At 45.1% G+C, this 23404-nt stretch overlaps 18 non-coding genes across 18 annotated transcripts; all 18 read left to right on the top strand.

The window, feature by feature from the left end:
- Positions 1-921: 921 nt before the first annotated feature.
- Positions 922-1112, top strand: LOC141191371 (U2 spliceosomal RNA). Its single transcript, XR_012265368.1, has one exon. It is a non-coding gene; the product is annotated as a U2 spliceosomal RNA (small nuclear RNA).
- A 1123-nt stretch (positions 1113-2235) lies between these two features.
- LOC141191295 (U2 spliceosomal RNA) lies at positions 2236-2426 on the top strand. Its single transcript, XR_012265293.1, has one exon. It is a non-coding gene; the product is annotated as a U2 spliceosomal RNA (small nuclear RNA).
- Positions 2427-3547: 1121 nt separating this feature from the next.
- On the top strand, positions 3548-3738 carry LOC141187378 (U2 spliceosomal RNA). The gene has a single exon (XR_012261569.1). It is a non-coding gene; the product is annotated as a U2 spliceosomal RNA (small nuclear RNA).
- Positions 3739-4858: 1120 nt separating this feature from the next.
- LOC141187377 (U2 spliceosomal RNA) lies at positions 4859-5049 on the top strand. The gene has a single exon (XR_012261568.1). It is a non-coding gene; the product is annotated as a U2 spliceosomal RNA (small nuclear RNA).
- Positions 5050-6170: 1121 nt separating this feature from the next.
- LOC141187375 (U2 spliceosomal RNA) lies at positions 6171-6361 on the top strand. The gene has a single exon (XR_012261566.1). It is a non-coding gene; the product is annotated as a U2 spliceosomal RNA (small nuclear RNA).
- A 1118-nt stretch (positions 6362-7479) lies between these two features.
- Positions 7480-7670, top strand: LOC141185005 (U2 spliceosomal RNA). Its single transcript, XR_012259707.1, has one exon. It is a non-coding gene; the product is annotated as a U2 spliceosomal RNA (small nuclear RNA).
- A 1118-nt stretch (positions 7671-8788) lies between these two features.
- LOC141185103 (U2 spliceosomal RNA) lies at positions 8789-8979 on the top strand. The gene has a single exon (XR_012259796.1). It is a non-coding gene; the product is annotated as a U2 spliceosomal RNA (small nuclear RNA).
- Positions 8980-10099: 1120 nt separating this feature from the next.
- Positions 10100-10290, top strand: LOC141187373 (U2 spliceosomal RNA). The gene has a single exon (XR_012261565.1). It is a non-coding gene; the product is annotated as a U2 spliceosomal RNA (small nuclear RNA).
- Positions 10291-11409: 1119 nt separating this feature from the next.
- On the top strand, positions 11410-11600 carry LOC141187372 (U2 spliceosomal RNA). Its single transcript, XR_012261564.1, has one exon. It is a non-coding gene; the product is annotated as a U2 spliceosomal RNA (small nuclear RNA).
- A 1120-nt stretch (positions 11601-12720) lies between these two features.
- On the top strand, positions 12721-12911 carry LOC141187371 (U2 spliceosomal RNA). Its single transcript, XR_012261563.1, has one exon. It is a non-coding gene; the product is annotated as a U2 spliceosomal RNA (small nuclear RNA).
- A 1121-nt stretch (positions 12912-14032) lies between these two features.
- Positions 14033-14223, top strand: LOC141187370 (U2 spliceosomal RNA). Its single transcript, XR_012261562.1, has one exon. It is a non-coding gene; the product is annotated as a U2 spliceosomal RNA (small nuclear RNA).
- Positions 14224-15345: 1122 nt separating this feature from the next.
- LOC141191293 (U2 spliceosomal RNA) lies at positions 15346-15536 on the top strand. The gene has a single exon (XR_012265291.1). It is a non-coding gene; the product is annotated as a U2 spliceosomal RNA (small nuclear RNA).
- Positions 15537-16655: 1119 nt separating this feature from the next.
- On the top strand, positions 16656-16846 carry LOC141187369 (U2 spliceosomal RNA). The gene has a single exon (XR_012261561.1). It is a non-coding gene; the product is annotated as a U2 spliceosomal RNA (small nuclear RNA).
- Positions 16847-17966: 1120 nt separating this feature from the next.
- On the top strand, positions 17967-18157 carry LOC141187368 (U2 spliceosomal RNA). Its single transcript, XR_012261560.1, has one exon. It is a non-coding gene; the product is annotated as a U2 spliceosomal RNA (small nuclear RNA).
- A 1120-nt stretch (positions 18158-19277) lies between these two features.
- On the top strand, positions 19278-19468 carry LOC141187367 (U2 spliceosomal RNA). The gene has a single exon (XR_012261559.1). It is a non-coding gene; the product is annotated as a U2 spliceosomal RNA (small nuclear RNA).
- Positions 19469-20588: 1120 nt separating this feature from the next.
- Positions 20589-20779, top strand: LOC141187366 (U2 spliceosomal RNA). Its single transcript, XR_012261558.1, has one exon. It is a non-coding gene; the product is annotated as a U2 spliceosomal RNA (small nuclear RNA).
- Positions 20780-21900: 1121 nt separating this feature from the next.
- Positions 21901-22091, top strand: LOC141187365 (U2 spliceosomal RNA). Its single transcript, XR_012261557.1, has one exon. It is a non-coding gene; the product is annotated as a U2 spliceosomal RNA (small nuclear RNA).
- Positions 22092-23209: 1118 nt separating this feature from the next.
- On the top strand, positions 23210-23400 carry LOC141184150 (U2 spliceosomal RNA). The gene has a single exon (XR_012258933.1). It is a non-coding gene; the product is annotated as a U2 spliceosomal RNA (small nuclear RNA).
- The last annotated feature ends 4 nt before the right edge of the window (positions 23401-23404 follow it).

Raw genomic sequence — 23404 nt, 5'->3', positions numbered from 1 at the left:
GTAATGTAATGCAATGCTATCTATCTAGCTCTCCCTCTATACTTCCTTTTGGATAAACAGACATATTAGGCAAGCATTTTGGAGCTTTCACCTAAATAACTACAGGTGGTGAGATAAGCTGCACAATATAATTGACCTTTCAGTATATTGTTGCACACACACCATCTATTTAGCAAATGCCCTTGTTATCAACAGCAGCCTTTTAAACTCACCTGAGCTAACAGGTATGTGAGCTGGTTACTCTGCTGCGCTTAAAATTTCTTTTTTGGTTTGCTACAATGCCTTTTCTGAAACGTTGTCTCCCTCTGCTGGAACACTGACTTCTTTCATTTAATGCCTGCAGACTATAAAAGAGAAACCAACCCAAAAAGTTTGGTTGATTAGTCTGTGGCATTCTTTTAAACTGTTGCTTATGGCGGTCTCTGTGAGCTTCTCAGTGACATTCAGCCATCCAGGTATCCCGCCTGCAGTAGACGGAATGTGGCAATGGAACGCTGGCTGCGCGTGTCATAATAGGCTCTGAGCCTTTATATACCTGCGCACAGCAGCAGCCACCTTCAGTCTGCTGCTGGACAGCCAGCAGCAGCAGCAGCAGGAGAGGTAATTAATCAGCAACCCTCCTGCTAAGGGTAGACAGCTGCTCGTTCCACCCCCCCCCCCCGCCTTAATTGGTTCTCCTCCCTTCCAACGGTGTTGATGCGGGTGGGAACAGCCGGGGGTTGAGGGTACTGTGCTAAAAGAGGTGGAGTTATGCAGATCTAAAACGCGTGGATTGCAGCAGCAGCAAGCCGAAAAGTGCAGGCATGTGAGGGATCTAGAGGTTGACAGCATGTCTTCTTAACGGGAGTCCAGGTGGCCATCTCCACAAATGGACTTTTCAGAATCCTTGGGTGGCACCGTAGTCGGAAACCAATTCTGGTTATCGCTTCTCGGCCTTTTGGCTAAGATCAAGTGTAGTATCTGTTCTTATCAGTTTAATATCTGATACGTCCCCTATCTGGGGACCATATATTAAATGGATTTTTAGAACAGGGAGATGGAAAAAGAGCTTGCTCTGTCCACTCCACGCATTGACCTGGTATTGCAGTATCTCCAGGACCGGTGCACCCCTCCTTTAATGCAGTTTCTAAAATCAGAAAGAATTGAATTCAATGCTTTTTGTTCATTTTGCTTGTTTGTCGGATTTTGGGATGGACTCTTTGGCTTTGCTTTTCTTCTCCTCATTGGATTTTTCATGTTAAAAGTTGCAGAAGCCAGATGACAAGCTCATTTTGGTTCAACTTCAGCAACTGTGCATTGCATTGCCATGTAATGTAATGTAATGCAATGCTATCTATCTAGCTCTCCCTCTATACTTCCTTTTGGATAAACAGACATATTAGGCAAGCATTTTGGAGCTTTCACCTAAATAACTACAGGTGGTGAGATAAGCTGCACAATATAATTGACCTTTCAGTATATTGTTGCACACACACCATCTATTTAGCAAATGCCCTTGTTATCAACAGCAGCCTTTTAAACTCACCTGAGCTAACAGGTATGTGAGCTGGTTACTCTGCTGCGCTTAAAATTTCTTTTTTGGTTTGCTACAATGCCTTTTCTGAAACGTTGTCTCCCTCTGCTGGAACACTGACTTCTTTCATTTAATGCCTGCAGACTATAAAAGAGAAACCAACCCAAAAAGTTTGGTTGATTAGTCTGTGGCATTCTTTTAAACTGCTGCTTATGGCGGTCTCTGTGAGCTTCTCAGTGACATTCAGCCATCCAGGTATCCCGCCTGCAGTAGACGGAATGTGGCAATGGAACGCTGGCTGCGCGTGTCATAATAGGCTCTGAGCCTTTATATACCTGCGCACAGCAGCAGCCACCTTCAGTCTGCTGCTGGACAGCCAGCAGCAGCAGCAGCAGGAGAGGTAATTAATCAGCAACCCTCCTGCTAAGGGTAGACAGCTGCTCGTTCCACCCCCCCCCCCCCGCCTTAATTGGTTCTCCTCCCTTCCAACGGTGTTGAGGCGGGTGGGAACAGCCGGGGGTTGAGGGTACTGTGCTAAAAGAGGTGGAGTTATGCAGATCTAAAACGCGTGGATTGCAGCAGCAGCAAGCCGAAAAGTGCAGGCATGTGAGGGATCTAGAGGTTGACAGCATGTCTTCTTAACGGGAGTCCAGGTGGCCATCTCCACAAATGGACTTTTCAGAATCCTTGGGTGGCACCGTAGTCGGAAACCAATTCTGGTTATCGCTTCTCGGCCTTTTGGCTAAGATCAAGTGTAGTATCTGTTCTTATCAGTTTAATATCTGATACGTCCCCTATCTGGGGACCATATATTAAATGGATTTTTAGAACAGGGAGATGGAAAAAGAGCTTGCTCTGTCCACTCCACGCATTGACCTGGTATTGCAGTATCTCCAGGAGCGGTGCATCCCTTCTTTAATGCAGTTTCTAAAATCAGAAAGAATTGAATTCAATGCTTTTTGTTCATTTTGCTTGTTTGTTCGGATTTTGGGATGGACTCTTTGGCTTTGCTTTTCTTCTCCTCATTGGATTTTTCATGTTAAAAGTTGCAGAAGCCAGATGACAAGCTCATTTTGGTTCAACTTCAGCAACTGTGCATTGCATTGCCATGTAATGTAATGTAATGCAATGCTATCTATCTAGCTCTCCCTCTATACTTCCTTTTGGATAAACAGACATATTAGGCAAGCATTTTGGAGCTTTCACCTAAATAACTACAGGTGGTGAGATAAGCTGCACAATATAATTGACCTTTCAGTATATTGTTGCACACACACCATCTATTTAGCAAATGCCCTTGTTATCAACAGCAGCCTTTTAAACTCACCTGAGCTAACAGGTATGTGAGCTGGTTACTCTGCTGCGCTTAAAATTTCTTTTTTGGTTTGCTACAATGCCTTTTCTGAAACGTTGTCTCCCTCTGCTGGAACACTGACTTCTTTCATTTAATGCCTGCAGACTATAAAAGAGAAACCAACCCAAAAAGTTTGGTTGATTAGTCTGTGGCATTCTTTTAAACTGTTGCTTATGGCGGTCTCTGTGAGCTTCTCAGTGACATTCAGCCATCCAGGTATCCCGCCTGCAGTAGACGGAATGTGGCAATGGAACGCTGGCTGCGCGTGTCATAATAGGCTCTGAGCCTTTATATACCTGCGCACAGCAGCAGCCACCTTCAGTCTGCTGCTGGACAGCCAGCAGCAGCAGCAGCAGGAGAGGTAATTAATCAGCAACCCTCCTGCTAAGGGTATACAGCTGCTCGTTCCACCCCCCCCCCGCCTTAATTGGTTCTCCTCCCTTCCAACGGTGTTGAGGCGGGTGGGAACAGCCGGGGGTTGACGGTACTGTGCTAAAAGAGGTGGAGTTATGCAGATCTAAAACGCGTGGATTGCAGCAGCAGCAAGCCGAAAAGTGCAGGCATGTGAGGGATCTAGAGGTTGACAGCATGTCTTCTTAACGGGAGTCCAGGTGGCCATCTCCACAAATGGACTTTTCAGAATCCTTGGGTGGCACCGTAGTCGGAAACCAATTCTGGTTATCGCTTCTCGGCCTTTTGGCTAAGATCAAGTGTAGTATCTGTTCTTATCAGTTTAATATCTGATACGTCCCCTATCTGGGGACCATATATTAAATGGATTTTTAGAACAGGGAGATGGAAAAAGAGCTTGCTCTGTCCACTCCACGCATTGACCTGGTATTGCAGTATCTCCAGGACCGGTGCACCCCTTCTTTAATGCAGTTTCTAAAATCAGAAAGAATTGAATTCAATGCTTTTTGTTCATTTTGCTTGTTTGTCGGATTTTGGGATGGACTCTTTGGCTTTGCTTTTCTTCTCCTCATTGGATTTTTCATGTTAAAAGTTGCAGAAGCCAGATGACAAGCTCATTTTGGTTCAACTTCAGCAACTGTGCATTGCATTGCCATGTAATGTAATGTAATGCAATGCTATCTATCTAGCTCTCCCTCTATACTTCCTTTTGGATAAACAGACATATTAGGCAAGCATTTTGGAGCTTTCACCTAAATAACTACAGGTGGTGAGATAAGCTGCACAATATAATTGACCTTTCAGTATATTGTTGCACACACACCATCTATTTAGCAAATGCCCTTGTTATCAACAGCAGCCTTTTAAACTCACCTGAGCTAACAGGTATGTGAGCTGGTTACTCTGCTGCGCTTAAAATTTCTTTTTTGGTTTGCTACAATGCCTTTTCTGAAACGTTGTCTCCCTCTGCTGGAACACTGACTTCTTTCATTTAATGCCTGCAGACTATAAAAGAGAAACCAACCCAAAAAGTTTGGTTGATTAGTCTGTGGCATTCTTTTAAACTGTTGCTTATGGCGGTCTCTGTGAGCTTCTCAGTGACATTCAGCCATCCAGGTATCCCGCCTGCAGTAGACGGAATGTGGCAATGGAACGCTGGCTGCGCGTGTCATAATAGGCTCTGAGCCTTTATATACCTGCGCACAGCAGCAGCCACCTTCAGTCTGATGCTGGACAGCCAGCAGCAGCAGCAGCAGGAGAGGTAATTAATCAGCAACCCTCCTGCTAAGGGTAGACAGCTGCTCGTTCCACCCCCCCCCCGCCTTAATTGGTTCTCCTCCCTTCCAACGGTGTTGAGGCGGGTGGGAACAGCCGGGGGTTGAGGGTACTGTGCTAAAAGAGGTGGAGTTATGCAGATCTAAAACGCGTGGATTGCAGCAGCAGCAAGCCGAAAAGTGCAGGCATGTGAGGGATCTAGAGGTTGACAGCATGTCTTCTTAACGGGAGTCCAGGTGGCCATCTCCACAAATGGACTTTTCAGAATCCTTGGGTGGCACCGTAGTCGGAAACCAATTCTGGATATCGCTTCTCGGCCTTTTGGCTAAGATCAAGTGTAGTATCTGTTCTTATCAGTTTAATATCTGATACGTCCCCTATCTGGGGACCATATATTAAATGGATTTTTAGAACAGGGAGATGGAAAAAGAGCTTGCTCTGTCCACTCCACGCATTGACCTGGTATTGCAGTATCTCCAGGACCGGTGCACCCCTTCTTTAATGCAGTTTCTAAAATCAGAAAGAATTGAATTCAATGCTTTTTGTTCATTTTGCTTGTTTGTCGGATTTTGGGATGGACTCTTTGGCTTTGCTTTTCTTCTCCTCATTGGATTTTTCATGTTAAAAGTTGCAGAAGCCAGATGACAAGCTCATTTTGGTTCAACTTCAGCAACTGTGCATTGCATTGCCATGTAATGTAATGTAATGCAATGCTATCTATCTAGCTCTCCCTCTATACTTCCTTTTGGATAAACAGACATATTAGGCAAGCATTTTGGAGCTTTCACCTAAATAACTACAGGTGGTGAGATAAGCTGCACAATATAATTGACCTTTCAGTATATTGTTGCACACACACCATCTATTTAGCAAATGCCCTTGTTATCAACAGCAGCCTTTTAAACTCACCTGAGCTAACAGGTATGTGAGCTGGTTACTCTGCTGCGCTTAAAATTTCTTTTTTGGTTTGCTACAATGCCTTTTCTGAAACGTTGTCTCCCTCTGCTGGAACACTGACTTCTTTCATTTAATGCCTGCAGACTATAAAAGAGAAACCAACCCAAAAAGTTTGGTTGATTAGTCTGTGGCATTCTTTTAAACTGTTGCTTATGGCGGTCTCTGTGAGCTTCTCAGTGACATTCAGCCATCCAGGTATCCCGCCTGCAGTAGACGGAATGTGGCAATGGAACGCTGGCTGCGCGTGTCATAATAGGCTCTGAGCCTTTATATACCTGCGCACAGCAGCAGCCACCTTCAGTCTGCTGCTGGACAGCCAGCAGCAGCAGCAGCAGGAGAGGTAATTAATCAGCAACCCTCCTGCTAAGGGTAGACAGCTGCTCGTTCCACCCCCCCCCCCGCCTTAATTGGTTCTCCTCCCTTCCAACGGTGTTGAGGCGGGTGGGAACAGCCGGGGGTTGAGGGTACTGTGCTAAAAGAGGTGGAGTTATGCAGATCTAAAACGCGTGGATTGCAGCAGCAGCAAGCCGAAAAGTGCAGGCATGTGAGGGATCTAGAGGTTGACAGCATGTCTTCTTAACGGGAGTCCAGGTGGCCATCTCCACAAATGGACTTTTCAGAATCCTTGGGTGGCACCGTAGTCGGAAACCAATTCTGGTTATCGCTTCTCGGCCTTTTGGCTAAGATCAAGTGTAGTATCTGTTCTTATCAGTTTAATATCTGATACGTCCCCTATCTGGGGACCATATATTAAATGGATTTTTAGAACAGGGAGATGGAAAAAGAGCTTGCTCTGTCCACTCCACGCATTGACCTGGTATTGCAGTATCTCCAGGACCGGTGCACCCCTTCTTTAATGCAGTTTCTAAAATCAGAAAGAATTGAATTCAATGCTTTTTGTTCATTTTGCTTGTTTGTCGGATTTTGGGATGGACTCTTTGGCTTTGCTTTTCTTCTCCTCATTGGATTTTTCATGTTAAAAGTTGCAGAAGCCAGATGACAAGCTCATTTTGGTTCAACTTCAGCAACTGTGCATTGCATTGCCATGTAATGTAATGTAATGCAATGCTATCTATCTAGCTCTCCCTCTATACTTCCTTTTGGATAAACAGACATATTAGGCAAGCATTTTGGAGCTTTCACCTAAATAACTACAGGTGGTGAGATAAGCTGCACAATATAATTGACCTTTCAGTATATTGTTGCACACACACCATCTATTTAGCAAATGCCCTTGTTATCAACAGCAGCCTTTTAAACTCACCTGAGCTAACAGGTATGTGAGCTGGTTACTCTGCTGCGCTTAAAATTTCTTTTTTGGTTTGCTACAATGCCTTTTCTGAAACGTTGTCTCCCTCTGCTGGAACACTGACTTCTTTCATTTAATGCCTGCAGACTATAAAAGAGAAACCAACCCAAAAAGTTTGGTTGATTAGTCTGTGGCATTCTTTTAAACTGTTGCTTATGGCGGTCTCTGTGAGCTTCTCAGTGACATTCAGCCATCCAGGTATCCCGCCTGCAGTAGACGGAATGTGGCAATGGAACGCTGGCTGCGCGTGTCATAATAGGCTCTGAGCCTTTATATACCTGCGCACAGCAGCAGCCACCTTCAGTCTGCTGCTGGACAGCCAGCAGCAGCAGCAGGAGAGGTAATTAATCAGCAACCCTCCTGCTAAGGGTAGACAGCTGCTCGTTCCACCCCCCCCCCCGCCTTAATTGGTTCTCCTCCCTTCCAACGGTGTTGAGGCGGGTGGGAACAGCCGGGGGTTGAGGGTACTGTGCTAAAAGAGGTGGAGTTATGCAGATCTAAAACGCGTGGATTGCAGCAGCAGGAAGCCGAAAAGTGCAGGCATGTGAGGGATCTAGAGGTTGACAGCATGTCTTCTTAACGGGAGTCCAGGTGGCCATCTCCACAAATGGACTTTTCAGAATCCTTGGGTGGCACCGTAGTCGGAAACCAATTCTGGTTATCGCTTCTCGGCCTTTTGGCTAAGATCAAGTGTAGTATCTGTTCTTATCAGTTTAATATCTGATACGTCCCCTATCTGGGGACCATATATTAAATGGATTTTTAGAACAGGGAGATGGAAAAAGAGCTTGCTCTGTCCACTCCACGCATTGACCTGGTATTGCAGTATCTCCACGACCGGTGCACCCCTTCTTTAATGCAGTTCCTAAAATCAGAAAGAATTGAATTCAATGCTTTTTGTTCATTTTGCTTGTTTGTCGGATTTTGGGATGGACTCTTTGGCTTTGCTTTTCTTCTCCTCATTGGATTTTTCATGTTAAAAGTTGCAGAAGCCAGATGACAAGCTCATTTTGGTTCAACTTCAGCAACTGTGCATTGCATTGCCATGTAATGTAATGTAATGCAATGCTATCTATCTAGCTCTCCCTCTATACTTCCTTTTGGATAAACAGACATATTAGGCAAGCATTTTGGAGCTTTCACCTAAATAACTACAGGTGGTGAGATAAGCTGCACAATATAATTGACCTTTCAGTATATTGTTGCACACACACCATCTATTTAGCAAATGCCCTTGTTATCAACAGCAGCCTTTTAAACTCACCTGAGCTAACAGGTATGTGAGCTGGTTACTCTACTGCGCTTAAAATTTCTTTTTTGGTTTGCTACAATGCCTTTTCTGAAACGTTGTCTCCCTCTGCTGGAACACTGACTTCTTTCATTTAATGCCTGCAGACTATAAAAGAGAAACCAACCCAAAAAGTTTGGTTGATTAGTCTGTGGCATTCTTTTAAACTGTTGCTTATGGCGGTCTCTGTGAGCTTCTCATTGACATTCAGCCATCCAGGTATCCCGCCTGCAGTAGACGGAATGTGGCAATGGAACGCTGGCTGCGCGTGTCATAATAGGCTCTTAGCCTTTATATACCTGCGCACAGCAGCAGCCACCTTCAGTCTGCTGCTGGACAGCCAGCAGCAGCAGCAGCAGGAGAGGTAATTAATCAGCAACCCTCCTGCTAAGGGTAGACAGCTGCTCGTTCCACCCCCCCCGCCTTAATTGGTTCTCCTCCCTTCCAACGGTGTTGAGGCGGGTGGGAACAACCGGGGGTTGAGGGTACTGTGCTAAAAGAGGTGGAGTTATGCAGATCTAAAACGCGTGGATTGCAGCAGCAGCAAGCCGAAAAGTGCAGGCATGTGAGGGATCTAGAGGTTGACAGCATGTCTTCTTAACGGGAGTCCAGGTGGCCATCTCCACAAATGGACTTTTCAGAATCCTTGGGTGGCACCGTAGTCGGAAACCAATTCTGGTTATCGCTTCTCGGCCTTTTGGCTAAGATCAAGTGTAGTATCTGTTCTTATCAGTTTAATATCTGATACGTCCCCTATCTGGGTACCATATATTAAATGGATTTTTAGAACAGGGAGATGGAAAAAGAGCTTGCTCTGTCCACTCCACGCATTGACCTGGTATTGCAGTATCTCCAGGACCGGTGCACCCCTTCTTTAATGCAGTTTCTAAAATCAGAAAGAATTGAATTCAATGCTTTTTGTTCATTTTGCTTGTTTGTCGGATTTTGGGATGGACTCTTTGGCTTTGCTTTTCTTCTCCTCATTGGATTTTTCATGTTAAAAGTTGCAGAAGCCAGATGACAAGCTCATTTTGGTTCAACTTCAGCAACTGTGCATTGCATTGCCATGTAATGTAATGTAATGCAATGCTATCTATCTAGCTCTCCCTCTATACTTCCTTTTGGATAAACAGACATATTAGGCAAGCATTTTGGAGCTTTCACCTAAATAACTACAGGTGGTGAGATAAGCTGCACAATATAATTGACCTTTCAGTATATTGTTGCACACACACCATCTATTTAGCAAATGCCCTTGTTATCAACAGCAGCCTTTTAAACTCACCTGAGCTAACAGGTATGTGAGCTGGTTACTCTGCTGCGCTTAAAATTTCTTTTTTGGTTTGCTACAATGCCTTTTCTGAAACGTTGTCTCCCTCTGCTGGAACACTGACTTCTTTCATTTAATGCCTGCAGACTATAAAAGAGAAACCAACCCAAAAAGTTTGGTTGATTAGTCTGTGGCATTCTTTTAAACTGTTGCTTATGGCGGTCTCTGTGAGCTTCTCAGTGACATTCAGCCATCCAGGTATCCCGCCTGCAGTAGACGGAATGTGGCAATGGAACGCTGGCTGCGCATGTCATAATAGGCTCTGAGCCTTTATATACCTGCGCACAGCAGCAGCCACCTTCAGTCTGCTGCTGGACAGCCAGCAGCAGCAGCAGCAGGAGAGGTAATTAATCAGCAACCCTCCTGCTAAGGGTAGACAGCTGCTCGTTCCACCCCCCCCCCGCCTTAATTGGTTCTCCTCCCTTCCAACGGTGTTGAGGCGGGTGGGAACAGCCGGGGGTTGAGGGTACTGTGCTAAAAGAGGTGGAGTTATGCAGATCTAAAACGCGTGGATTGCAGCAGCAGCAAGCCGAAAAGTGCAGGCATGTGAGGGATCTAGAGGTTGACAGCATGTCTTCTTAACGGGAGTCCAGGTGGCCATCTCCACAAATGGACTTTTCAGAATCCTTGGGTTGCACCGTAGTCGGAAACCAATTCTGGTTATCGCTTCTCGGCCTTTTGGCTAAGATCAAGTGTAGTATCTGTTCTTATCAGTTTAATATCTGATACGTCCCCTATCTGGGGACCATATATTAAATGGATTTTTAGAACAGGGAGATGGAAAAAGAGCTTGCTCTGTCCACTCCACGCATTGACCTGGTATTGCAGTATCTCCAGGACCGGTGCACCCCTTCTTTAATGCAGTTTCTAAAATCAGAAAGAATTGAATTCAATGCTTTTTGTTCATTTTGCTTGTTTGTCGGATTTTGGGATGGACTCTTTGGCTTTGCTTTTCTTCTCCTCATTGGATTTTTCATGTTAAAAGTTGCAGAAGCCAGATGACAAGCTCATTTTGGTTCAACTTCAGCAACTGTGCATTGCATTGCCATGTAATGTAATGTAATGCAATGCTATCTATCTAGCTCTCCCTCTATACTTCCTTTTGGATAAACAGACATATTAGGCAAGCATTTTGGAGCTTTCACCTAAATAACTACAGGTGGTGAGATAAGCTGCACAATATAATTGACCTTTCAGTATATTGTTGCACACACACCATCTATTTAGCAAATGCCCTTGTTATCAACAGCAGCCTTTTAAACTCACCTGAGCTAACAGGTATGTGAGCTGGTTACTCTGCTGCGCTTAAAATTTCTTTTTTGGTTTGCTACAATGCCTTTTCTGAAACGTTGTCTCCCTCTGCTGGAACACTGACTTCTTTCATTTAATGCCTGCAGACTATAAAAGATAAACCAACCCAAAAAGTTTGGTTGATTAGTCTGTGGCATTCTTTTAAACTGTTGCTTATGGCGGTCTCTGTGAGCTTCTCAGTGACATTCAGCCATCCAGGTATCCCGCCTGCAGTAGACGGAATGTGGCAATGGAACGCTGGCTGCGCGTGTCATAATAGGCTCTGAGCCTTTATATACCTGCGCACAGCAGCAGCCACCTTCAGTCTGCTGCTGGACAGCCAGCAGCAGCAGCAGCAGGAGAGGTAATTAATCAGCAACCCTCCTGCTAAGGGTAGACAGCTGCTCGTTCCACCCCCCCCCGCCTTAATTGGTTCTCCTCCCTTCCAACGGTGTTGAGGCGGGTGGGAACAGCCGGGGGTTGAGGGTACTGTGCTAAAAGAGGTGGAGTTATGCAGATCTAAAACGCGTGGATTGCAGAAGCAGCAAGCCGAAAAGTGCAGGCATGTGAGGGATCTAGAGGTTGACAGCATGTCTTCTTAACGGGAGTCCAGGTGGCCATCTCCACAAATGGACTTTTCAGAATCCTTGGGTGGCACCGTAGTCGGAAACCAATTCTGGTTATCGCTTCTCGGCCTTTTGGCTAAGATCAAGTGTAGTATCTGTTCTTATCAGTTTAATATCTGATACGTCCCCTATCTGGGGACCATATATTAAATGGATTTTTAGAACAGGGAGATGGAAAAAGAGCTTGCTCTGTCCACTCCACGCATTGACCTGGTATTGCAGTATCTCCAGGACCGGTGCACCCCTTCTTTAATGCAGTTTCTAAAATCAGAAAGAATTGAATTCAATGCTTTTTGTTCATTTTGCTTGTTTGTCGGATTTTGGGATGGACTCTTTGGCTTTGCTTTTCTTCTCCTCATTGGATTTTTCATGTTAAAAGTTGCAGAAGCCAGATGACAAGCTCATTTTGGTTCAACTTCAGCAACTGTGCATTGCATTGCCATGTAATGTAATGTAATGCAATGCTATCTATCTAGCTCTCCCTCTATACTTCCTTTTGGATAAACAGACATATTAGGCAAGCATTTTGGAGCTTTCACCTAAATAACTACAGGTGGTGAGATAAGCTGCACAATATAATTGACCTTTCAGTATATTGTTGCACACACACCATCTATTTAGCAAATGCCCTTGTTATCAACAGCAGACTTTTAAACTCACCTGAGCTAACAGGTATGTGAGCTGGTTACTCTGCTGCGCTTAAAATTTCTTTTTTGGTTTGCTACAATGCCTTTTCTGAAACGTTGTCTCCCTCTGCTGGAACACTGACTTCTTTCATTTAATGCCTGCAGACTATAAAAGAGAAACCAACCCAAAAAGTTTGGTTGATTAGTCTGTGGCATTCTTTTAAACTGTTGCTTATGGCGGTCTCTGTGAGCTTCTCAGTGACATTCAGCCATCCAGGTATCCCGCCTGCAGTAGACGGAATGTGGCAATGGAACGCTGGCTGCGCGTGTCATAATAGGCTCTGAGCCTTTATATACCTGCGCACAGCAGCAGCCACCTTCAGTCTGCTGCTGGACAGCCAGCAGCAGCAGCAGCAGGAGAGGTAATTAATCAGCAACCCTCCTGCTAAGGGTAGACAGCTGCTCGTTCCACCCCCCCCCCGCCTTAATTGGTTCTCCTCCCTTCCAACGGTGTTGAGGCGGGTGGGAACAGCCGGGGGTTGAGGGTACTGTGCTAAAAGAGGTGGAGTTATGCAGATCTAAAACGCGTGGATTGCAGCAGCAGCAAGCCGAAGAGTGCAGGCATGTGAGGGATCTAGAGGTTGACAGCATGTCTTCTTAACGGGAGTCCAGGTGGCCATCTCCACAAATGGACTTTTCAGAATCCTTGGGTGGCACCGTAGTCGGAAACCAATTCTGGTTATCGCTTCTCGGCCTTTTGGCTAAGATCAAGTGTAGTATCTGTTCTTATCAGTTTAATATCTGATACGTCCCCTATCTGGGGACCATATATTAAATGGATTTTTAGAACAGGGAGATGGAAAAAGAGCTTGCTCTGTCCACTCCACGCATTGACCTGGTATTGCAGTATCTCCAGGACCGGTGCACCCCTTCTTTAATGCAGTTTCTAAAATCAGAAAGATTTGAATTCAATGCTTTTTGTTCATTTTGCTTGTTTGTCGGATTTTGGGATGGACTCTTTGGCTTTGCTTTTCTTCTCCTCATTGGATTTTTCATGTTAAAAGTTGCAGAAGCCAGATGACAAGCTCATTTTGGTTCAACTTCAGCAACTGTGCATTGCATTGCCATGTAATGTAATGTAATGCAATGCTATCTATCTAGCTCTCCCTCTATACTTCCTTTTGGATAAACAGACATATTAGGCAAGCATTTTGGAGCTTTCACCTAAATAACTACAGGTGGTGAGATAAGCTGCACAATATAATTGACCTTTCAGTATATTGTTGCACACACACCATCTATTTAGCAAATGCCCTTGTTATCAACAGCAGCCTTTTAAACTCACCTGAGCTAACAGGTATGTGAGCTGGTTACTCTGCTGCGCTTAAAATTTCTTTTTTGGTTTGCTACAATGCCTTTTCTGAAACGTTGTCTCCCTCTGCTGGAACACTGACTTCTTTCATTTAATGCCTGCAGACTATAAAAGAGAAACCAACCCAAAAAGTTTGGTTGATTAGTCTGTGGCATTCTTTTAAACTGTTGCTTATGGCGGTCTCTGTGAGCTTCTCAGTGACATTCAGCCATCCAGGTATCCCGCCTGCAGTAGACGGAATGTGACAATGGAACGCTGGCTGCGCGTGTCATAATAGGCTCTGAGCCTTTATATACCTGCGCACAGCAGCAGCCACCTTCAGTCTGCTGCTGGACAGCCAGCAGCAGCAGCAGCAGGAGAGGTAATTAATCAGCAACCCTCCTGCTAAGGGTAGACAGCTGCTCGTTCCACCCCCCCCCCCGCCTTAATTGGTTCTCCTCCCTTCCAACGGTGTTGAGGCGGGTGGGAACAGCCGGGGGTTGAGGGTACTGTGCTAAAAGAGGTGGAGTTATGCAGATCTAAAACGCGTGGATTGCAGCAGCAGCAAGCCGAAAAGTGCAGGCATGTGAGGGATCTAGAGGTTGACAGCATGTCTTCTTAACGGGAGTCCAGGTGGCCATCTCCACAAATGGACTTTTCAGAATCCTTGGGTGGCACCGTAATCGGAAACCAATTCTGGTTATCGCTTCTCGGCCTTTTGGCTAAGATCAAGTGTAGTATCTGTTCTTATCAGTTTAATATCTGATACGTCCCCTATCTGGGGACCATATATTAAATGGATTTTTAGAACAGGGAGATGGAAAAAGAGCTTGCTCTGTCCACTCCACGCATTGACCTGGTATTGCAGTATCTCCAGGACCGGTGCACCCCTTCTTTAATGCAGTTTCTAAAATCAGAAAGAATTGAATTCAATGCTTTTTGTTCATTTTGCTTTTTTGTCGGATTTTGGGATGGACTCTTTGGCTTTGCTTTTCTTCTCCTCATTGGATTTTTCATGTTAAAAGTTGCAGAAGCCAGATGACAAGCTCATTTTGGTTCAACTTCAGCAACTGTGCATTGCATTGCCATGTAATGTAATGTAATGCAATGCTATCTATCTAGCTCTCCCTCTATACTTCCTTTTGGATAAACAGACATATTAGGCAAGCATTTTGGAGCTTTCACCTAAATAACTACAGGTGGTGAGATAAGCTGCACAATATAATTGACCTTTCAGTATATTGTTGCACACACACCATCTATTTAGCAAATGCCCTTGTTATCAACAGCAGCCTTTTAAACTCACCTGAGCTAACAGGTATGTGAGCTGGTTACTCTGCTGCGCTTAAAATTTCTTTTTTGGTTTGCTACAATGCCTTTTCTGAAACGTTGTCTCCCTCTGCTGGAACACTGACTTCTTTCATTTAATGCCTGCAGACTATAAAAGAGAAACCAACCCAAAAAGTTTGGTTGATTAGTCTGTGGCATTCTTTTAAACTGTTGCTTATGGCGGTCTCTGTGAGCTTCTCAGTGACATTCAGCCATCCAGGTATCCCGCCTGCAGTAGACGGAATGTGGCAATGGAACGCTGGCTGCGCATGTCATAATAGGCTCTGAGCCTTTATATACCTGCGCACAGCAGCAGCCACCTTCAGTCTGCTGCTGGACAGCCAGCAGCAGCAGCAGCAGGAGAGGTAATTAATCAGCAACCCTCCTGCTAAGGGTAGACAGCTGCTCGTTCCACCCCCCCCCCCCGCCTTAATTGGTTCTCCTCCCTTCCAACGGTGTTGATGCGGGTGGGAACAGCCGGGGGTTGAGGGTACTGTGCTAAAAGAGGTGGAGTTATGCAGATCTAAAACGCGTGGATTGCAGCAGCAGCAAGCCGAAAAGTGCAGGCATGTGAGGGATCTAGAGGTTGACAGCATGTCTTCTTAACGGGAGTCCAGGTGGCCATCTCCACAAATGGACTTTTCAGAATCCTTGGGTGGCACCGTAGTCGGAAACCAATTCTGGTTATCGCTTCTCGGCCTTTTGGCTAAGATCAAGTGTAGTATCTGTTCTTATCAGTTTAATATCTGATACGTCCCCTATCTGGGGACCATATATTAAATGGATTTTTAGAACAGGGAGATGGAAAAAGAGCTTGCTCTGTCCACTCCACGCATTGACCTGGTATTGCAGTATCTCCAGGAGCGGTGCATCCCTTCTTTAATGCAGTTTCTAAAATCAGAAAGAATTGAATTCAATGCTTTTTGTTCATTTTGCTTGTTTGTCGGATTTTGGGATGGACTCTTTGGCTTTGCTTTTCTTCTCCTCATTGGATTTTTCATGTTAAAAGTTGCAGAAGCCAGATGACAAGCTCATTTTGGTTCAACTTCAGCAACTGTGCATTGCATTGCCATGTAATATAATGTAATGCAATGCTATCTATCTAGCTCTCCCTCTATACTTCCTTTTGGATAAACAGACATATTAGGCAAGCATTTTGGAGCTTTCACCTAAATAACTACAGGTGGTGAGATAAGCTGCACAATATAATTGACCTTTCAGTATATTGTTGCACACACACCATCTATTTAGCAAATGCCCTTGTTATCAACAGCAGCCTTTTAAACTCACCTGAGCTAACAGGTATGTGAGCTGGTTACTCTGCTGCGCTTAAAATTTCTTTTTTGGTTTGCTACAATGCCTTTTCTGAAACGTTGTCTCCCTCTGCTGGAACACTGACTTCTTTCATTTAATGCCTGCAGACTATAAAAGAGAAACCAACCCAAAAAGTTTGGTTGATTAGTCTGTGGCATTCTTTTAAACTGTTGCTTATGGCGGTCTCTGTGAGCTTCTCAGTGACATTCAGCCATCCAGGTATCCCGCCTGCAGTAGACGGAATGTGGCAATGGAACGCTGGCTGCGCGTGTCATAATAGGCTCTGAGCCTTTATATACCTGCGCACAGCAGCAGCCACCTTCAGTCTGCTGCTGGACAGCCAGCAGCAGCAGCAGCAGGAGAGGTAATTAATCAGCAACCCTCCTGCTAAGGGTAGACAGCTGCTCGTTCCACCCCCCCCCCGCCTTAATTGGTTCTCCTCCCTTCCAACGGTGTTGAGGCGGGTGGGAACAGCCGGGGGTTGAGGGTACTGTGCTAAAAGAGGTGGAGTTATGCAGATCTAAAACGCGTGGATTGCAGCAGCAGCAAGCCGAAAGTGCAGGCATGTGAGGGATCTAGAGGTTGACAGCATGTCTTCTTAACGGGAGTCCAGGTGGCCATCTCCACAAATGGACTTTTCAGAATCCTTGGGTGGCACCGTAGTCGGAAACCAATTCTGGTTATCGCTTCTCGGCCTTTTGGCTAAGATCAAGTGTAGTATCTGTTCTTATCAGTTTAATATCTGATACGTCCCCTATCTGGGGACCATATATTAAATGGATTTTTAGAACAGGGAGATGGAAAAAGAGCTTGCTCTGTCCACTCCACGCATTGACCTGGTATTGCAGTATCTCCAGGACCGGTGCACCCCTTCTTTAATGCAGTTTCTAAAATCAGAAAGAATTGAATTCAATGCTTTTTGTTCATTTTGCTTTTTTGTCGGATTTTGGGATGGACTCTTTCGCTTTGCTTTTCTTCTCCTCATTGGATTTTTCATGTTAAAAGTTGCAGAAGCCAGATGACAAGCTCATTTTGGTTCAACTTCAGCAACTGTGCATTGCATTGCCATGTAATGTAATGTAATGCAATGCTATCTATCTAGCTCTCCCTCTATACTTCCTTTTGGATAAACAGACATATTAGGCAAGCATTTTGGAGCTTTCACCTAAATAACTACAGGTGGTGAGATAAGCTGCACAATATAATTGACCTTTCAGTATATTGTTGCACACACACCATCTATTTAGCAAATGCCCTTGTTATCAACAGCAGCCTTTTAAACTCACCTGAGCTAACAGGTATGTGAGCTGGTTACTCTGCTGCGCTTAAAATTTCTTTTTTGGTTTGCTACAATGCCTTTTCTGAAACGTTGTCTCCCTCTGCTGGAACACTGACTTCTTTCATTTAATGCCTGCAGACTATAAAAGAGAAACCAACCCAAAAAGTTTGGTTGATTAGTCTGTGGCATTCTTTTAAACTGTTGCTTATGGCGGTCTCTGTGAGCTTCTCAGTGACATTCAGCCATCCAGGTATCCCGCCTGCAGTAGACGGAATGTGGCAATGGAACGCTGGCTGCGCGTGTCATAATAGGCTCTGAGCCTTTATATACCTGCGCACAGCAGCAGCCACCTTCAGTCTGCTGCTGGACAGCCAGCAGCAGCAGCAGCAGGAGAGGTAATTAATCAGCAACCCTCCTGCTAAGGGTATACAGCTGCTCGTTCCACCCCCCCCCCGCCTTAATTGGTTCTCCTCCCTTCCAACGGTGTTGAGGCGGGTGGGAACAGCCGGGGGTTGAGGGTACTGTGCTAAAAGAGGTGGAGTTATGCAGATCTAAAACGCGTGGATTGCAGCAGCAGCAAGCCGAAAAGTGCAGGCATGTGAGGGATCTAGAGGTTGACAGCATGTCTTCTTAACGGGAGTCCAGGTGGCCATCTCCACAAATGGACTTTTCAGAATCCTTGGGTGGCACCGTAGTCGGAAACCAATTCTGGTTATCGCTTCTCGGCCTTTTGGCTAAGATCAAGTGTAGTATCTGTTCTTATCAGTTTAATATCTGATACGTCCCCTATCTGGGGACCATATATTAAATGGATTTTTAGAACAGGGAGATGGAAAAAGAGCTTGCTCTGTCCACTCCACGCATTGACCTGGTATTGCAGTATCTCCAGGACCGGTGCACCCCTTCTTTAATGCAGTTTCTAAAATCAGAAAGAATTGAATTCAATGCTTTTTGTTCATTTTGCTTGTTTGTCGGATTTTGGGATGGACTCTTTGGCTTTGCTTTTCTTCTCCTCATTGGATTTTTCATGTTAAAAGTTGCAGAAGCCAGATGACAAGCTCATTTTGGTTCAACTTCAGCAACTGTGCATTGCATTGCCATGTAATGTAATGTAATGCAATGCTATCTATCTAGCTCTCCCTCTATACTTCCTTTTGGATAAACAGACATATTAGGCAAGCATTTTGGAGCTTTCACCTAAATAACTACAGGTGGTGAGATAAGCTGCACAATATAATTGACCTTTCAGTATATTGTTGCACACACACCATCTATTTAGCAAATGCCCTTGTTATCAACAGCAGCCTTTTAAACTCACCTGAGCTAACAGGTATGTGAGCTGGTTACTCTGCTGCGCTTAAAATTTCTTTTTTGGTTTGCTACAATGCCTTTTCTGAAACGTTGTCTCCCTCTGCTGGAACACTGACTTCTTTCATTTAATGCCTGCAGACTATAAAAGAGAAACCAACCCAAAAAGTTTGGTTGATTAGTCTGTGGCATTCTTTTAAACTGTTGCTTATGGCGGTCTCTGTGAGCTTCTCAGTGACATTCAGCCATCCAGGTATCCCGCCTGCAGTAGACGGAATGTGGCAATGGAACGCTGGCTGCGCGTGTCATAATAGGCTCTGAGCCTTTATATACCTGCGCACAGCAGCAGCCACCTTCAGTCTGCTGCTGGACAGCCAGCAGCAGCAGCAGCAGGAGAGGTAATTAATCAGCAACCCTCCTGCTAAGGGTAGACAGCTGCTCGTTCCACCCCCCCCCCGCCTTAATTGGTTCTCCTCCCTTCCAACGGTGTTGAGGCGGGTGGGAACAGCCGGGGGTTGAGGATACTGTGCTAAAAGAGGTGGAGTTATGCAGATCTAAAACGCGTGGATTGCAGCAGCAGCAAGCCGAAAAGTGCAGGCATGTGAGGGATCTAGAGGTTGACAGCATGTCTTCTTAACGGGAGTCCAGGTGGCCATCTCCACAAATGGACTTTTCAGAATCCTTGGGTTGCACCGTAGTCGGAAACCAATTCTGGTTATCGCTTCTCGGCCTTTTGGCTAAGATCAAGTGTAGTATCTGTTCTTATCAGTTTAATATCTGATACGTCCCCTATCTGGGGACCATATATTAAATGGATTTTTAGAACAGGGAGATGGAAAAAGAGCTTGCTCTGTCCACTCCACGCATTGACCTGGTATTGCAGTATCTCCAGGACCGGTGCACCCCTTCTTTAATGCAGTTTCTAAAATCAGAAAGAATTGAATTCAATGCTTTTTGTTCATTTTGCTTGTTTGTCGGATTTTGGGATGGACTCTTTGGCTTTGCTTTTCTTCTCCTCATTGGATTTTTCATGTTAAAAGTTGCAGAAGCCAGATGACAAGCTCATTTTGGTTCAACTTCAGCAACTGTGCATTGCATTGCCATGTAATGTAATGTAATGCAATGCTATCTATCTAGCTCTCCCTCTATACTTCCTTTTGGATAAACAGACATATTAGGCAAGCATTTTGGAGCTTTCACCTAAATAACTACAGGTGGTGAGATAAGCTGCACAATATAATTGACCTTTCAGTATATTGTTGCACACACACCATCTATTAAGCAAATGCCCTTGTTATCAACAGCAGCCTTTTAAACTCACCTGAGCTAACAGGTATGTGAGCTGGTTACTCTGCTGCGCTTAAAATTTCTTTTTTGGTTTGCTACAATGCCTTTTCTGAAACGTTGTCTCCCTCTGCTGGAACACTGACTTCTTTCATTTAATGCCTGCAGACTATAAAAGAGAAACCAACCCAAAAAGTTTGGTTGATTAGTCTGTGGCATTCTTTTAAACTGTTGCTTATGGCGGTCTCTGTGAGCTTCTCAGTGACATTCAGCCATCCAGGTATCCCGCCTGCAGTAGACGGAATGTGGCAATGGAACGCTGGCTGCGCGTGTCATAATAGGCTCTGAGCCTTTATATACCTGCGCACAGCAGCAGCCACCTTCAGTCTGCTGCTGGACAGCCAGCAGCAGCAGCAGCAGGAGAGGTAATTAATCAGCAACCCTCCTGCTAAGGGTAGACAGCTGCTCGTTCCACCCCCCCCCCGCCTTAATTGGTTCTCCTCCCTTCCAACGGTGTTGAGGCGGGTGGGAACAGCCGGGGGTTGAGGGTACTGTGCTAAAAGAGGTGGAGTTATGCAGATCTAAAACGCGTGGATTGCAGCAGCAGCAAGCCGAAAAGTGCAGGCATGTGAGGGATCTAGAGGTTGACAGCATGTCTTCTTAACGGGAGTCCAGGTGGCCATCTCCACAAATGGACTTTTCAGAATCCTTGGGTGGCACCGTAGTCGGAAACCAATTCTGGTTATCGCTTCTCGGCCTTTTGGCTAAGATCAAGTGTAGTATCTGTTCTTATCAGTTTAATATCTGATACGTCCCCTATCTGGGGACCATATATTAAATGGATTTTTAGAACAGGGAGATGGAAAAAGAGCTTGCTCTGTCCACTCCACGCATTGACCTGGTATTGCAGTATCTCCAGGACCGGTGCACCCCTTCTTTAATGCAGTTTCTAAAATCAGAAAGAATTGAATTCAATGCTTTTTGTTCATTTTGCTTGTTTGTCGGATTTTGGGATGGACTCTTTGGCTTTGCTTTTCTTCTCCTCATTGGATTTTTCATGTTAAAAGTTGCAGAAGCCAGATGACAAGCTCATTTTGGTTCAACTTCAGCAACTGTGCATTGCATTGCCATGTAATGTAATGTAATGCAATGCTATCTATCTAGCTCTCCCTCTATACTTCCTTTTGGATAAACAGACATATTAGGCAAGCATTTTGGAGCTTTCACCTAAATAACTACAGGTGGTGAGATAAGCTGCACAATATAATTGACCTTTCAGTATATTGTTGCACACACACCATCTATTTAGCAAATGCCCTTGTTATCAACAGCAGCCTTTTAAACTCACCTGAGCTAACAGGTATGTGAGCTGGTTACTCTGCTGCGCTTAAAATTTCTTTTTTGGTTTGCTACAATGCCTTTTCTGAAACGTTGTCTCCCTCTGCTGGAACACTGACTTCTTTCATTTAATGCCTGCAGACTATAAAAGAGAAACCAACCCAAAAAGTTTGGTTGATTAGTCTGTGGCATTCTTTTAAACTGTTGCTTATGGCGGTCTCTGTGAGCTTCTCAGTGACATTCAGCCATCCAGGTATCCCGCCTGCAGTAGACGGAATGTGGCAATGGAACGCTGGCTGCGCGTGTCATAATAGGCTCTGAGCCTTTATATACCTGCGCACAGCAGCAGCCACCTTCAGTCTGCTGCTGGACAGCCAGCAGCAGCAGCAGCAGGAGAGGTAATTAATCAGCAACCCTCCTGCTAAGGGTAGACAGCTGCTCGTTCCACCCCCCCCCCCGCCTTAATTGGTTCTCCTCCCTTCCAACGGTGTTGAGGCGGGTGGGAACAGCCGGGGGTTGAGGGTACTGTGCTAAAAGAGGTGGAGTTATGCAGATCTAAAACGCGTGGATTGCAGCAGCAGCAAGCCGAAAAGTGCAGGCATGTGAGGGATCTAGAGGTTGACAGCATGTCTTCTTAACATGAGTCCAGGTGGCCATCTTCACAAATGGACTTTTCAGAATCCTTGGGTGGCACCGTAGTCGGAAACCAATTCTGGTTATCGCTTCTCGGCCTTTTGGCTAAGATCAAGTGTAGTATCTGTTCTTATCAGTTTAATATCTGATACGTCCCCTATCTGGGGACCATATATTAAATGGATTTTTAGAACAGGGAGATGGAAAAAGAGCTTGCTCTGTCCACTCCACGCATTGACCTGGTATTGCAGTATCTCCAGGACCGGTGCACCCCTTCTTTAATGCAGTTTCTAAAATCAGAAAGAATTGAATTCAATGCTTTTTGTTCATTTTGCTTGTTTGTCGGATTTTGGGATGGACTCTTTGGCTTTGCTTTTCTTCTCCTCATTGGATTTTTCATGTTAAAAGTTGCAGAAGCCAGATGACAAGCTCATTTTGGTTCAACTTCAGCAACTGTGCATTGCATTGCCATGTAATGTAATGTAATGCAATGCTATCTATCTAGCTCTCCCTCTATACTTCCTTTTGGATAAACAGACATATTAGGCAAGCATTTTGGAGCTTTCACCTAAATAACTACAGGTGGTGAGATAAGCTGCACAATATAATTGACCTTTCAGTATATTGTTGCACACACACCATCTATTTAGCAAATGCCCTTGTTATCAACAGCAGCCTTTTAAACTCACCTGAGCTAACAGGTATGTGAGCTGGTTACTCTGCTGCGCTTAAAATTTCTTTTTTGGTTTGCTACAATGCCTTTTCTGAAACGTTGTCTCCCTCTGCTGGAACACTGACTTCTTTCATTTAATGCCTGCAGACTATAAAAGAGAAACCAACCCAAAAAGTTTGGTTGATTAGTCTGTGGCATTCTTTTAAACTGTTGCTTATGGCGGTCTCTGTGAGCTTCTCAGTGACATTCAGCCATCCAGGTATACCGCCTGCAGTAGACGGAATGTGGCAATGGAACGCTGGCTGCGCGTGTCATAATAGGCTCTGAGCCTTTATATACCTGCGCACAGCAGCAGCCACCTTCAGTCTGCTGCTGGACAGCCAGCAGCAGCAGCAGCATGAGAGTTAATTAATCAGCAACCCTCCTGCTAAGGGTAGACAGCTGCTCGTTCCACCCCCCCCGCCTTAATTGGTTCTCCTCCCTTCCAACGGTGTTGAGGCGGGTGGGAACAGCCGGGGGTTGAGGGTACTGTGCTAAAAGAGGTGGAGTTATGCAGATCTAAAACGCGTGGATTGCAGCAGCAGCAAGCCGAAAAGTGCAGGCATGTGAGGGATCTAGAGGTTGACAGCATGTCTTCTTAACGGGAGTCCAGGTGGCCATCTCCACAAATGGACTTTTCAGAATCCTTGGGTGGCACCGTAGTCGGAAACCAATTCTGGTTATCGCTTCTCGGCCTTTTGGCTAAGATCAAGTGTAGTATCTGTTCTTATCAGTTTAATATCTGATACGTCCCCTATCTGGGGACCATATATTAAATGGATTTTTAGAACAGGGAGATGGAAAAAGAGCTTGCTCTGTCCACTCCACGCATTGACCTGGTATTGCAGTATCTCCAGGACCGGTGCACACCTTCTTT

Source organism: Phyllobates terribilis, unplaced genomic scaffold (assembly GCF_046119375.1).
Source record: "Phyllobates terribilis strain yellow unplaced genomic scaffold, ASM4611937v1 Scaffold_40__1_contigs__length_11209783, whole genome shotgun sequence".
Lineage (NCBI taxonomy): Eukaryota > Metazoa > Chordata > Amphibia > Anura > Dendrobatidae > Phyllobates > Phyllobates terribilis.
Note: the sequence above shows the minus strand (reverse complement) of the source record. Positions and strands in the feature narration are given on the sequence as shown.